This window comes from Panulirus ornatus, chromosome 19, assembly GCF_036320965.1.
Source record: "Panulirus ornatus isolate Po-2019 chromosome 19, ASM3632096v1, whole genome shotgun sequence".
Taxonomy (NCBI): domain Eukaryota; kingdom Metazoa; phylum Arthropoda; class Malacostraca; order Decapoda; family Palinuridae; genus Panulirus; species Panulirus ornatus.
In genome coordinates, this window is record NC_092242.1 from 53,626,832 (window position 1) to 53,642,686 (window position 15,855).

The 15,855-nt window shown below is 47.2% G+C and overlaps 1 long non-coding RNA gene across 3 annotated transcripts in view; it reads left to right on the forward strand.

The window, feature by feature from the left end:
* LOC139755502 (uncharacterized) overlaps positions 1-15,855 on the forward strand; it is a 1,033,757-nt gene that overhangs the window by 982,888 nt on the left and 35,014 nt on the right. For all 3 annotated transcript variants that reach the window (XR_011714114.1, XR_011714115.1, XR_011714113.1), the window contains one exon: positions 7,924-8,031. This is a non-coding gene — a long non-coding RNA (uncharacterized lncRNA). The remainder of the gene's footprint in view (positions 1-7,923; positions 8,032-15,855) is intronic.

The following is a 15,855-nucleotide window of genomic DNA, read 5'->3' on the forward strand; positions in this document are numbered from 1 at the left end:
TGTTGTACTGGCGGTTTTCTTAGAAGTAGAATGAAAGAAAACTTACTTTGAAGACCATTGACGTGCTGGTGAAACTGACGAGGAATGAGTTCCCATCAGCAGAACTGGTGAGTATTATGACTATATCGAGTCTTGACGACCCCTGACCTCGTGCAAGACACGCCTCACAGTCCCGCTGACCGTGATGACCTGCGCCTCCCTCCTCACACTGGTGGTGGAGGCGCAGGTACCCATCACCTGGGATGACGTGGTGGAGGCCACAAGGTACCCATCACCTGGGATGACGTGGTGGAGGCCACAGGTAACTATCACCTGGGATGACGTGGTGGAGGCCACAGGTACCCATCACCTGGGATGACGTGATGGAGGTCACACGTAACCATCACCTGGGATGACGTGGTGGAGACCGCAGGTAACCATCACCTGGGATGACGTGGTGGAGGCCACACGTAACCATCATTTGGGGTGACGTGATGGAGGCCACAGGTAACCATCACCTGGGATGACGTGTTGGAGGTCGCAGGTACCCATCACCTGGGATGACGTGGTGGAGGCCGCAGGTAACAATCACCTGGGATGACGTGGTGGAGGTCACACGTAACCATCACTTCGGATGACGTAGTGGAGGCCGCCAGCTGGTGTTCTGCCTCCCTCTCTGTTCAGCCTCTGTTACCAGCTGGTGCACACTACCACCTAACAGCTCACAGTGATGCCGGATCAACCATACGCCCCAAGAGATTCATACAAAGCTGATTCCCCAAACATGGTCGGGTCCAGTGTGGCAGCCGTGTTTTTCAGTATAGCACACGTTAACACTGTGCAACTTGAAGGGCGAAGTATTGTAATAGTAATCGTCGTCCACCCGATGACCAACACTTCAGATCACATCTACCCTATAACCAACACTTCTGACTGTATCTAACGTATAACCAAACACTTCAGATCATATCTAACCTATAGCCAACACTTCAGATCACATCTAACGTATAACCAACACTTCAGATCACATCTAACGTATAACCAACACTTCAGATCACATCTAACGTATAACCAACACTTCAGATCACATCTAACGTATAACCAACACTTCAGATCACATCTAACGTATAACCAACACTTCAGATCACATCTAACGTATAACTAACACTTCAGATCACATCTAACGTATAACTAACACTTCAGATCACATCTAACGTATAACTAACACTTCAGATCACATCTAACGTATAACTAACACTTCAGATCACATCTAACCTATAGCTAACACTTCAGATCACATCTAACGTATAACTAACACTTCAGATCACATCTAACGTATAACTAACACTTCAGATCACATCTTACATAACTAACACTTCAGATCTCATCTAACGTATAGCTAACACTTCAGATCACATCTAACGTATAACTAACACTTCAGATCACATCTAACGTATAACTAACACTTCAGATCACATCTAACGTATAACTAACACTTCAGATCACATCTAACGTATAACTAACACTTCAGATCACATCTAACGTATAACTAACACTTCAGATCACATCTAACGTATAACTAACACTTCAGATCACATCTAACCTATAGCTAACACTTCAGATCACATCTAACGTATAACTAACACTTCAGATCACATCTAACGTATAACTAACACTTCAGATCACATCTAACTTATAACTAACACTTCAGATCTCATCTAACGTATAGCTAACACTTCAGATCACATCTAACGTATAACTAACACTTCAGATCACATCTAACGTATAACTAACACTTCAGATCACATCTAACTTATAACTAACACTTCAGATCTCATCTAACGTATAGCTAACACTTCAGATCATACCTAAGCAACACTTCTGGTCACACCGGTACCGCCCACATTCAAGTCTAGAGAAATGTCCCGGGATGAATTCAACAATTTCTGCCGACTCTTGGAAACTTGCGTGATGTAAAGGCTCGTTCCATTTTAAGCCAGCTTGTCGAAGTTATAATCATGTGGTAGGAAAACGAGGGAGGGGCGGAGGAAAACATTTATTTTTTGTCAGATGTCTGGCAATAGTTTACTGGGATGACCCGAGGAGGAAGAGTCTTGGAGACGGGAACATAAAAAGACCCAGAGATTTCATGCTCGCCATCGCTGAACATGAGGACAAATGGTCTCATCTCGCTACCGAAGGTTGGCGACGGAGGGCCACTGGCTGAGGAAGGCCTGGTGACCTACAGAATAGTGATGGCAGGGATTACTCCTCAGGAACCACTGGTGGAAGGTTGTATAGTCGGTGACCCGGTGCAGGGAAAGGGTCGGAATTGGTCCTATAAGGGCTTGGTGACCGGGGAAAACGGTACTGTTGCGAAGTCTGTGAAGAGCCACTTGAATAACAGAATGAACTGGTAGACAGGTAGGCTGATGTAACAGAATGGACTGGTAGACAGGTAGATTGGTGTAACAGAATGGACTGGTAGACAGGTAGGCTGGTGTAACAGAATGGACTGGTAGACAGGTAGGCTGGTGTAACAGAATGGACTGGTAGTCAGGTAGGCTGGTGTAACAGAATGGACTGGTAGACAGGTAGGTTGGTGTAACAGAATGGACTGGTAGACAGGTAGGCTGGTGTAACAGAATGGACTGGTAGACAGGTAGGCTGGTGTAACAGAATGGACTGGTAGTCAGGTAGGCTGGTGTAACAGAATGGACTGGTAGACAGGTAGATTGGTGTAACAGAATGGACTGGTAGACAGGTAGGCTGGTGTAACAGAATGGACTGGTAGACAGGTAGGTTGGTGTAACAGAATGGACTGGTAGACAGGTAGGCTGGTGTAACAGAATGGACTGGTAGACAGGTAGGCTGGTGTAACAGAATGGACTGGTAGACAGGTAGGTTGGTGTAACAGAATGGACTGGTAGACAGGTAGGTTGGTGTAGGAGGGCTGGGTAACAGACAGATCCTTGACAGGAAATCTTGGTGTCTCTGTCATGTGGAAATTCGAAGGGTCGAAATTGGTGAGATAGGATGGCTAGGTGACCAGCTTACGTGAACCACCTGATTATTTTAGCTGGGAAGCTCAAGCTTGATTCTTCTGACAACTTAATCTCTTCCTTGCTTGTACTGAGAATCGATATTCTCCTAACCTAGGAGATCAGCGGTTCTCCTCCCGCAAAGACCAGCGGGAGACCAGAATAATCTAGCTCTTCTCCCTTCGCCAAAGTGCCACACAAAACTAGGTCAGACCTCGTGATGGTTACATGTACTGGAGAAGTGCCAAAGTATACCTAAAAGTGGTAAGATCCATTTTCTATAACCAATAACTCTATTTATATCTAGTCTTAGAGTATCATAACCTTCTGGAGAACCACATCGTTGGGTGATTAATGTCGCTGCGGAGACAGATTGTATCATCATGATAACCATCTTCCCCCAGACCAGTAAGTAAGGAGATGACAGGAAGAAAAAGTGAACACACTCGCCCCTTCTCAGTGTGTAACCCAGGAGAATAAAATCTGCCAAAATTCGAAACGAGCGAAAGTAAATTCCCGAATGATTCATTCGTATAATGAAATAGTACATAAGCGATATTAACGAATACTGGCAGGTCGGTGGTCTGGGTCCCTTACATGCTGGCAGGTCAGTGTTCCGGGTCCCTTACATGCTGGCAGGTCAGTGTTCCGGGTCCCTTACATGCTGGCAGGTCAGTGGTCTGGGTCCCTTACATGCTGGCAGGTAAGTGGTCTGGGTCCCTTACATGCTGGCAGGTCAGTGGTCTGGGTCCCTTACATGCTGGCAGGTCAGTGGTCTGGGTCCCTTACATGCTGGCAGGTAAGTGGTCTGGGTCCCTTGCATGCTGGCAGGTCAGTGGTCTGGGTCCCTTACATGCTGGCAGGTCAGTGGTCTGGGTCCCTTACATGCTGGCAGGTCAGTGTTCCGGGTCCCTTACATGCTGGCAGGTCAGTGTTCCGGGTCCCTTACATGCTGGCAGGTCAGTGGTCTGGGTCCCTTACATGCTGGCAGGTCGGTGGTCTGGGTCCCTTACATGCTGGCAGGTCAGTGTTCCAGGTCCCTTACATGCTGGCAGGTCAGTGGTCTGGGTCCCTTACATGCTGGCAGGTCAGTGGTCTGGGTCCCTTACATGCTGGCAGGTCGGTGGTCTGGGTCCCTTACATGCTGGCAGGTCAGTGTTCTGGGTCCCTTACATGCTGGCAGGTCAGTGGTCCGGGTCCCTTACATGCTGGCAGGTCAGTGGTCCGGGTCCCTCACATGCTGGCAGGTCAGTGGTCTGGGTCCCTTACATGGTGGCAGGTCGATGGTCTGGGTCCCTTACATGGTGGCAGGTCGATGGTCTGGGTCCCTTACATGCTGGCAGGTCAGTGGTCTGGGTCCCTTGCATGCTGGCAGGTCAGTGGTCTGGGTCCCTTACATGGTGGCAGGTCAGTGGTCTGGGTCCCTTACATGCTGGCAGGTCAGTGGTCTGGGTCCCTTACATGCTGACAGGTCAGTGGTCTGGGCCCCTTACATGGTGGCAGGTCGGTGGTCTGGGTCCCTTACATGGTGGCAGGTCAGTGGTCTGGGTCCCTTACATGGTGGCAGGTCAGTGGTCTGGGTCCCTTGCATGCTGGCAGTTCAGTGGTCTGGGTCGCCTACATGCTGGCAGGTCAGTGGTCTGGGTCCCTTGCATGCTGGCAGGTCAGTGGTCTGGGTCCCTTGCATGCTGGCAGGTCAGTGGTCTGGGTCCCTTACATGGTGGCAGGTCAGTGGTCTGGGTCCCTTACATGCTGTCAGGTCAGTGGTCTGGGTCCCTTACATGCTGGCAGGTCAGTGGTCTGGGTTCCTTACATGCTGGCAGGTCAGTGGTCTGGGTCCGTTACATGCTGACAGGTCAGGGGTCTGGGTCCCTTACATGCTGGCAGGTCGGTGGTCTGGGTCCCTTACATGCTGGCAGGTCGGTGGTCTAGGTCCCTTACATGCTGGCAGGTCAGTGGTCCCGGTCCCTTGCATGCTGGCAGGTCAGTGGTCTGGGTCCCTTACATGCTGGCAGGTCAGTGGTCCCGGTCCCTTACATGCTGGCAGGTCAGTGGTCCCGGTCCCTTGCATGCTGGCAGGTCAGTGGTCTGGGTCCCTTACATGGTGGCAGGTCAGTGGTCTGGGTTCCTTACATGCTGGCAGGTCAGGGATCTGGGTCCGTTACATGCTGACAGGTCAGGGGTCTGGGTCCCTTACATGCTGGCAGGTCAGTGGTCTGGGTCCCTTGCATGCTGGCAGGTCAGTGGTCCCGGTCCCTTGCATGCTGGCAGGTCAGTGGTCTGGGTCCCTTACATGCTGGCAGGTCAGTGGTCCCGGTCCCTTACATGCTGGCAGGTCAGTGGTCCCGGTCCCTTGCATGCTGGCAGGTCAGTGGTCTGGGTCCCTTACATGCTGGCAGGTCAGTGGTCTGGGTCCCTTACATGCTGGCAGGTCGATGGTCTGGGTCCCTTACATGCTGGCAGGTCAGTGGTCTGGGTCCCTTACATGCTTGCAGGTCAGTGGTCCCGGTCCCTTGCATGCTGGCAGGTCAGTGGTCTGGGTCCCTTACATGGTGGCAGGTCAGTGGTCTGGGTCCCTTACATGGTGGCAGGTCAGTGGTCTGGGTCCCTTACATGGTGGCAGGTCAGTGGTCTGGGTCCCTTACATGCTGGCAGTTCAGTGGTCTGGGTCCCTTACATGCTGGCAGGTCATTGGTCTGGGTCCCTTACATGCTGGCAGGTCAGTGGTCTGGGTCCCTTACATGCTGGCAGGTCAGTGGTCCCGGTCCCTTGCATGCTGGCAGGTCAGTGGTCTGGGTCCCTTACATGCTGGCAGGTCAGTGGTCTGGGTCCCTTGCATGCTGGCAGGTCAGTGGTCTGGGTCCCTTACATGCTGGCAGTTCAGTGGTCCTGGTCCCTTACATGCTGGCAGGTCAGTGGTCTGGGTCCCTTACATGCTGGCAGGTCAGTGGTCCTGGTCCCTTACATGCTGGCAGGTCAGTGGTCTGGGTCCCTTACATGCTGGCAGGTCAGTGGTCCGGGTCCCCTAAAGACTGCCCAGCCTGTGTTGTGTGCTGAGGACTGGCCGTCATCGGTAAGCCATACTGTATATGGAGTCACTGAATGCCATTTGGAGTCTTCAACTTCTTTTCGTTTGATAGTCAGACAACCTGTATCACCCTTGGGTCAGACTCACCACACAGTGTGAGAAACGTTCAGTTGGAGTCAGATCTGTAACTTCTACTGCTTATCCAGATAGAGAACGAGACAATTAGAATGTTTGCAGTTTTGTGTGTTTCGTCGTTTATATTCGATTTTCTGTGAATGACGTTTGTCGTAAGGTTACTTCACTAAGGGTATCTTTTTGACCTTGACATATCTCATTCGATATTATGGAGTTCATGTCCAATGATTTGGCTGCATCGTAATGTTTACTATAGTTCTTCGTCTGCCCCTGCTGTAGAGTTCTGTGATGCCGTAAGGCGTGAAGACAAAGACACTTGTGATTTTCATTGCCATGCTTGTAATGTTTAGATAACGTTATAGGCTACAGTTCCTCACTTCTGTTTCTCTTTGCCAACAAGATCATCTAATCGATGGATGAAAATATCGGTACAGTAGTCATTGATATCAAGGGGGGTGTTCTAGGAACAAGCAAGTGTTAACTCCCAGCATATCACAGTTCCACGACCATCAAACGCTACGCTACTGCCATCTGTTGATCAAAAGTCGTAATATATACAAATACAGAAGGATATGCAACACTGTGACTCAGTCTGTCTAATAGAACAGTGCTGCACTTTATAATCCCAAGATTACATTAAGATTATAGTGTTGTAATGCTACAATGTAGAATCATAGGTATAATGAAAGGAATTCACACTCAAAGGTGTTAGATGATGTGAAAACAAAAGAGTTAGGATCGTCTCTTATTGTTCGTGTTTTGATGACTCGTTGCCGGTAGCCTAACCCCTTACTTCCCTCCCTCTCAGTCCGTGTTTGTTGTTGGTGGAGGGTGTGTGTGTGTGTGTTGTGGTGAACGTTAATCAGCTCTATAATTGACTGTTATAGATATCATGCGGTGCTGTATGATGGTGAAATGTTAATGGAAATAATTTACTTTATGAAGCTGTGATTATAAGTTATCTGGTCAACGAAAATCATACCAGTAAATCAGATACTGTTAGTAGAATTCTGCTGTATCTGTTGTGATCATATAAGGGATCAGTCAAGGCACTTTAGTTAAGGTTCTTGGGCTGGTATTGTAATTGTGTTGTAAATACCACTTGTGAATATTACGGAAGTGTGATACCATCCCATGGAAATCTAACCTAACGTAACTTTACCAAACCAAAACTAATGTAATCTAACCAATTCCAACCCAATCTAACATTATCTAGTATACCTTAAACCTAACCTAAAGTGCCCAAACCTTGTTGTGACCACTGGAGGTGGAGGATAATTCCGGTGTTACGAATCCACTGAAATTACCTTCATCGTTCTTCATAAGTGTGAACGGCCGCGCCCCTAAAGCAAACAATTACCTTGTGGAATTTATGAAACAGATGGCTGTAGCGAACAGCGTGTTGAACGAGTAGTTTGCGTGTCCTGTGTTAATGGCCATTCAGCAGGCGACAGCCATTAGAGCCGACGGTGTATCCTATAAGTAAAGTATTCAAGCACTGTGCTTGCTTATATTACAGAGGAACTGGGTCCTACAAGGATCTCTGTCTTTGGGTTGTGGCTCATAGTTATTTTCGACAAGTTCAATAAAAAAAATATTTCATAGAAAACGTGAGTCACTGCCTTGCCCCTTTTTCGAATTATGTTTCTGTTACCAGGTGATCTTGCGTGTGACTTTGTATTAAACAAGGCATTGTATATGTTGGACCTTCTAGTAACGAAGGGTTTCGTTTTCCACAAGGGCTGATGTGCTGAGCTGCCCTGCTGGAGGAGGCTTGTGGCGTGGCTCTGCTGGTGGTGGTAGAAGCCTTTGGCGATCGCCAAGTAGACCAAGAAGTCAGTGGAATGGGTGAGTACTGACCAACCACATTAATTCAATACCCTTTTTTTTTGTAAGCTGTTAGATATGACACGTTTCTTAAAGATATTAAAACTGTATTGCTCCCAACTGTCATATGTTTGGCTGCTACTCCCAACTGTCATATGTTTGGCTGCTACTCCCAACTGTCAGATGTTTGGCTGCTACTCCCAACTGTCAGATGTTTGGCTGCTACTCCCAACTGTCAGATGTTTGGCTGCTACTCCCAACTGTCAGATGTTTGGCTGCTACTCCCAACTGTCAGATGTTTGGCTGCTACTCTCAACTGTCAGATGTTTGGCTGCTACTCCCAATTGTCGGATGTTTGAATATTGGACAGTTTTACAGTTTCCGCCCAACAGACTTTTTTTTTTGGTGAGCGAAGGTATATGTCCTAATCTAATGAACCTAACCTAAGGGCTGAGTCTTCTTTGCCGAGGGTTTCTTAAAAGCCAGATTTATTTATGGCGTATAAAAGGCATTTCGTGACCTGTGTGGGGTGTAAGAATTAAAAGTACCGGATATTGCTCCGAGCTGTTGGATGTTTGCATACTGCTCCCAACCCGCGGGATGAGGTTGATTTTGTGTCTTATCGTGTTTGTTTGTTTGTTTGTCAGGTATTTAGTAATTTTAGGATATCGATTGTTTGTTTATTTTAGTTATAATTCGTTCCATAGTCTGCATTGATTGAGTGAGTTTGCTTCATGAGGTCTACATTTGGTGAGTAGAGTGGGCATGTAGTGTCACGTGTTATGTGTCCTGGGCTGGGTCACATGGATTGTGTTCTGGGCTGGTCCAGTTTCTGCAGTATAATGTCCCTGCTGTAGCGACCGACCCAGTCAGGCCTGAGTGGTCGTGGCAGAGACCATATATGTACTTGGTAGATCGCTAGGTAGGCTGGGTGTTGCCTTACACAGGATATCAAGCTGTCCCATGGTGAGGCTATGGTGTAACATTTCACATCGTCAACCCAGGCGATATCTGCCTGTATCATTCTCATATTCTTCACGTGTATATCAGTGTATCTATGAATGTTTAAATACCTTTATGTAAGTACTTGATTCTGTAGTCAGGGGAGGGAGTTCTACACTCGTGAGACTCCGTTTTTTGTTGTTTTTTTTAACGTTTTCTATTTTCATATAATTTTTGAGTTTTTGTGTACAAACATTTACATTTGTCACTTAGCTTATTCCGTTCATTCATCCACTACCTGAATACTATAAAAATTATGTGACATCTTTCCGAACACGCTTTTCGTTTGCATTCTTATTATGGCTCGTGGATATTCTGTCTCTGGATTTTACGAGGAAGTAATGAATGCTTTAGTCATCAAGTTGGCTTGTTCCGTGTATCTCTTTTTAGCTTGTATTTTTTGTGGAAAGATATATGGCCTTAAATCTTTCACCGTAGCTCAGCTTTCTCAATTTTGGTATCATGTTTATTGCCTTCCTTCAGACCTCCTCTTTAAGTTCTTTGTCCAAGTGCTGTGACCAAACATTTCAGAAGCATAATCTTGTTTTGCTCTGAACAGTCAGCTGCACGCTTCCTTATACATCACCTTATAGTGCAAATCTAATATTAACCAGATGACAGTTTGTCACATCCTTTACAGTTCTTGTAAAGTGGAGCTCTAGCGACAGGTTGATGTATCTTAGACTACCAAGTCCCTTTCACATACGGATTTCTGCACCTTTTATGCGGTTGAATTTAGTTTTTAATGAGGCCTTCTTCACTGTGTGTGTCATTCTCATTGCTCAGCGCATCTACCCGGGTTGAGTTTCATCAACCATGTATTAGACCAAATTTGGAGTCTATATTGATCCCTTTGTGGGATAAGGCACTCCTCAACATGCTTCCATTATGACCTTGGTGTCATCCGGAAACATATCTAGCTGTAAATGAAATCCTTCTGTTAGGTTGTTCAAATGGATCGCGAGGAGCAACGGTACTAGCACCAAACCCTGTAGCACACCACTAGTAACGTCAACCCATTCTTAAGAAGGTTCGTCTGATATGTGTTATTTCTTCCCCTCCACCAATGCGATTCTCTATACATCGAAGTCGTCGTCTCGTATTTTATGCCTGGAGATCCAGCTTCTTTACCAGCCTCCTACGTGGTACGGTGTCAAGTACTATCTAATAGTCCAGATACCAGACATACACACAGTGGACCCGTCGTCTCTTTTATCTAAAACAGAGTCTGAGAGATTTATAAGACGTGCTCCTTCCTTTCCCTTACTCTGTGTTGTCTATCTCTTGGAAGGTTTCTCTTTAACAGGTATTTATCCATAGGCTTTCTTGATTACTTTTCTACAGTGTTCACCAGGCCAGGTTTGTCAGAGTAACCAGCTTCTTGTCTTCAAGGCAGATGTGACATTTACCATCTTCCACTCCCTGATCATTTTCCCTCCTCCAGCGATATACTGACCAATAACTTGAGTGGTCTGTCCAGCGCATCTACACACTTTTTCAGCACATGAGGAGCTTCACCCGGACCATGAGCCTCATACGGCTCAAGGTCCTTTAGTAATCTACACATGTATTCTGGTAATTTCATTGCTTTCTAACACCTCTTCCCCATTGATCTTACTGGTGCTGGGGCCACAGCGACTAATGCTGTAAGATTGAGGATACTTTTGAGCTTGTCATTCAGCTTCTCGCATGTCCATACCTCATCCTGTATGACCAACTCTTCTCAGAGAATCTCTCAGCCTGATTACCTGCTCTGGGACCGCCAAATACATTGAGGTTGCATAACGCCATTTCCCAATTTGTTTTCCCAAAGAAATTGGTCAGCTCCTTGTATGTGTTCTTGTTTATTGTGTGTGCACGTTTGTGTTTGTTTAGTCCCTTATATGTGACGGTCTATTCGCTGAGATAGAATGAGGGGCTTATCGATTGTAGGACCCCCACCTTTAAGCCTCAGATTCCTATTGTCTAACCTTGCAAAGTTTTCCTACTGCATGCCGCACTTTTTGCATCATTGGTCTGCCTGTTGTACGTGTCGGCAACGCTGTTACTGCAGAAATTGTTCCTCAGATAACACGTTCAATTGTTCTCACTAGTCATTCTTCTGTGGCCACATGTGTTCTCTCTTCTTCGCTTCCACTCTCACTGATCTATGCTGACAGCGTCGCTGCCTCCCAGGGACTGATATGGGGTAAATACGGCTCTGCTTATCCTGCCTCCCTCCTTCCTTGTTTGTGTATCCATGTTTGTGTTTGTTTGTGTACTGTGTGGCTGCAGAGGAGCTTGAGACCCGCACATGCACTGCTGCTCATGGTTATGGAAGTGGGTCCCACCTGGACCTGGTCTTGAACCCAGACCGTCCACTCTTCCCGGTACCAGTGTAGTGAGGGAGAGTGATCGCACGACTCGTTGTTCCTCCTTGTAAAGTTCCCCCCCTTGGAGGAGCGCTCGTGTTATCGTCTGCATCCCCAGGAGGAGCCGAAATGTTTCGAGATAATCCATCGCTGATCATGTTGCAAAAGAGGTCCTTGTAGATGGCGCTCCATTATCACTGTGGTTCTCCCCCCATAGCATGGGAAGCGACCGGATCCCCGTGAGGTCTCTGTGTTTAGGGATCCGGAAGGTGCGAAGTGTTTCTTTCAAGTTCTCGTTAGGGGTCCTGAAATTTTTATTTTAGCCTCAGTTTCAAGATGAGGTCAGGAAGGTACCAAGAATGTTTTTATGTGTGTGTGTGTGTGTGTGTGTTTCCTACTCGTTCGCCGTTTCTCGTGTAGCGAGGTAACGCCAGGAACAGACGAAGAACAGCCTCATTTGCTCACAACTGTTCACGACTGCAGTCGCGGACAAAAGTAGTGCAACAAGTATGAGTCGTGGAGCTGTTCAGGCGAGATTTCGAACCACTGGTGTCGAAGTCCCTGGCTGCTAGCGCTTAAAATCTCCCGAAAACTCTCATAGATGGCGCGCATCGTGTTGACTACAGAGAGGTCGTCGGTTTTATGTTAAACACGTAGGTTGGCTGATATGAATACATAGGTGAGAAAACACATTATGAGGAAAAGCTTCATATGACAGCGTTTCGCTCTGTTGAGCTTTATCAAGTCACTGACAGACAAAGCCTGAACACTTGTTTGTTCATAATTGGTGTAGGGTAGGAGAGGAGAGATAGGGGTAGGGGTTAGGCAGGAGAGAATCAAAAAGGGACGAGGAATGGGAGTGTTTTTATGGAGTGTGTAGCAAGCGTAGGGGGTGGGGAGATGGGAGATTAATGGTGAGGTTTGGTGAGGGAGGAGGGCGTGGCGTGGCGTGGTGAGGGGTGGAAAGGGGAACAGCAAGGTTAGGTATGGAAGGGGATGGTGCCAGGGTTGTGTGGCGGGGGGAAGTGCAGGGGTTGAGGAAGGGGAGGGTGGTTTATGGAGAGCGATGAAACAGGGAGGGAACAGAGAGGGGAAGGGATCAAGGAAGAAAGGAAGGAGGGTGTGAGGGAGGTAAACAAAAAACGGGAAGGAGAACGGGGGTATGGGAAAGAAAAATCTATGAAGAGATCTGTGGCAGAGAGGGTGAGGGAGGCGGAAGGGTGTGAGGGAAGGAACAGAGAAAGAAAAGTAAGGTAGAAGGGAAAGAAAAGGAGTTAGGGAGAAGGAAGGTAGTATGTGAAGAAGAGAAAAATGACTGGGAGCGGATATGACCCAAGGAAGCAGTGAGGGAGGAGGGAGGAAGGATATTGTGAAGGCGGACACGAGTGAAGTGGGAGAGGGGCAGGAATAGAAGGAGATCCTACGCCTGGCAGAGGGGTTGTATTTTGGTCTCGTTTTCTCTTTGGTTGACTCATTGTATGCTACCCACAACAACTATCGTTTTGCCAAACCCTTCCTCTGATAGTTCTCAGCGCAGATATCAGTGACTGCGTTCTGCATACATGTTGTTGAACTGTATAGGCTACACAGTAAATATAGAAGTGAAAAAAAAAACCGCATGATGTCACTGTATTATTTTTTTTAATATCAGTCATCTAATGACAAGACACGCGAGAAGGTTTTGTTGACCTGGGGAACTAGTGGACAACATAAAGAAACGCGCCGCCGACGCTGGGTGGCCGGTGTTGTGAACGTGATTACATATTGCTGAGAAAGGCGGTTTAGCGATTGGGCAATCGTTTGGGGATGATTGCCTCGAGTGTGCGTGCCATGTGTCGTGCTGTCTCGCCAGTATACAGAGAAGTGCAGAGCTGTTGCACTAGTGCTGGTCGACAATAGACGATCGCAACTCGTAGGAATAATGTCTTTGAACTCGAAAAAATGATCGTCTTTTTTTTTTTTTTTGTAGATGTTCATTGTGAAAACTATTCTTAAGATTAACCTGAGGATAAAACTCTTGTGAGCAAATTAGTCGATCGTTTAAGAGAGTAAACAACTGCTTTCCCTTAATGAACGGAATAGGTAAACAGATTGCATCCTGAGGCATAACATTCATGGAGACTCTCGCTTATATTCTCGGTATTGTCTGTGTAAACAGTTCGTTTTGGTCTTGTTGACCATTCGTCCGCTCATGCTGCCCAACGTCTCGGCTCACTTTCGGCACAGAATAGTTTATTATACAGTCAGACGTAGACTACGTTTCTGTGGCTGGTTCCATGACGCACTCTGTGATATGATCATGAAAGACATCTAGCGAAGTAAACTAGATGATATTTTGATGAATAGTATTGAAATGATACACAAAAGTGAATTCTTCATCAAGAGAGTGTTTTCTGTAACTGACATCCATGAGCGTTTTATCCCCTCGTCCACACGGGCCAGCTTGGGCTGTCTGCTTAATCTGGCCGGCGTCGCATATCTCGCCACACCATCTTCGCCATATCCTCAATGCCCTGGCGACTCCTATGTTACCTCCCACTCACGACACATATGGCCCATAAGTTTTCGATTAGGGTTAAGGTCATCACATCCTTTGCTAGGGTCAATTAATTACCTCCACTTCAGGGTGTGCTTGAAGCCCCCATCCCCCTCGTTTGCATTGGGCTCTGGCGCGAGCCCAGTTGAGTTAGGAGCAAGGAGGGATAGCCATGACTCGAACAGACAGACAGCAGCAACAAGACATCCTCCATGATTTGAATGTGTTCATTAAGATCCAGTCGACCATCAGCTCATATCTATTCACTTGGTCCATAGACCTACATTCATCCCCAGAACGCCGTGGTCACTCGCTCATTCGACTCCCATTGGGTGATGTGTTGATTGAGGGTATCTGGTGTCCTCCAGCACTGTCTTACCCTCAGCTCCTACCGATGTAGAGGTCTTTTCATCGGTGATTATTATCGGCTTTCATCCCTCAAGGCCAGACGCTGAGTATTCTAAAGAATGGCCCAAACGAGCGTGCTTATTTGAATCATCCAGTCAGCCCTGTGCGGCTGTAACAATGAATGTTGTTCGCGTGAAAGGGTCGGCGAGTTGTGTGGAGATGTATGAGCAGTTGCAGGTCATAAGTCAGCTGCACTGCTGACGTCACTGACCTCTCACGAGCTGCCTCAGTGACGGCAGCGCCCTCCCGACGAGTGGTTCTTCTGGTTCTTCAGTGCGTGTGTGAGTGTACCTATGACCCATCTGCCTGACGCCTGTTTGCCCACCGATATACAGTGGAATGAACGGTAACCGTCTCTCATGCGTTTTCTAACCACAGTCCTGGACACAGTGTAAGGTGTATGTGGTCTTTGAATTATCCTGACCACCTGAAGGTGCTGAAGATCTTCCGGTTGGCACATACAACATGACGTTGACGGCCTCCATGACCCTGGCAGTTTAGAAGCCTGAAGCCCGAGCGCTGAACAAACCAGCCAACTAGAGACAGTTTTCCTCGACCGCCACATTTCAGCGATACATCGTCAGCCAACTTAACATCAGGGAAGTTGTCACGTCTCTCTGCTATTCCTAGATATATGATCCCAATAGACTGCAGACCCGCCCCTCTCTCCAAGACCCTCGCAATTGCCTCCTTCACCATCCCATCCATGAACAGATTAAACAGCCATGGTGACATTGCACACCCTTCCCGCAGAACCACCTTCATCTGGGACAGCTCACCCTCCTCTCCTCCTGCTCTCACATATGCTTCACTCTTTTGCTAGAAACTCCTAACTTCTTGCAGCTTTCCTCCCGACACAGTATATTTGTAACATCTACAAAGCATCCCTGTCATTTCTATGAAACGCTTTCACAGGTGCATAAATGTCATACACAAATTCTTCTCTTACTCTAAGTATTTCTCACACACTTATCAAAGGAAGCACCTGATGCACACACCTTCTAGCACTCTAAATCCACATTGTTCTTTCACAGTCTGATGACCTGTTCATGTTACCAGTCTCCCATACAACTTCCCTTTTTCACTTTTGTCCTCTTTCTTTTTTACACAGTGGCACTATACAGGCATTACGCCAATCCTCAGGAACCTCATCTGACTAACCAGTCGTCCACACTCGCCTCCTTGAGCAATTCATCTGCAATCCCTCCTCCTCCAGCCGCTTACCCACACATCATCTTACACAAGGCTTTCTCCACCTCTTCTCTTTTCACCATACCACTCGCCATGACTCACTTGCTTCACACACCTCCACATCTCAAACACCCCAGTTTGCTACCTAGTCATCAAACGCATTCAGCATTCTTTGAGAATACTCACTCCGTCTCGTCCTTACGTCTCACCACCTCACAATCTCCTCCCGTCACTGTTACTACCGTTTGTCGTTTTGTTCTCCTCACTTGATTAATTTCCTTCAAAAGAATTTACTTATTCCTCCTAAAGTTTGCCTTTACTCTCTAGACTCGTCTCTCACTCGCCTTATTTTTTAGT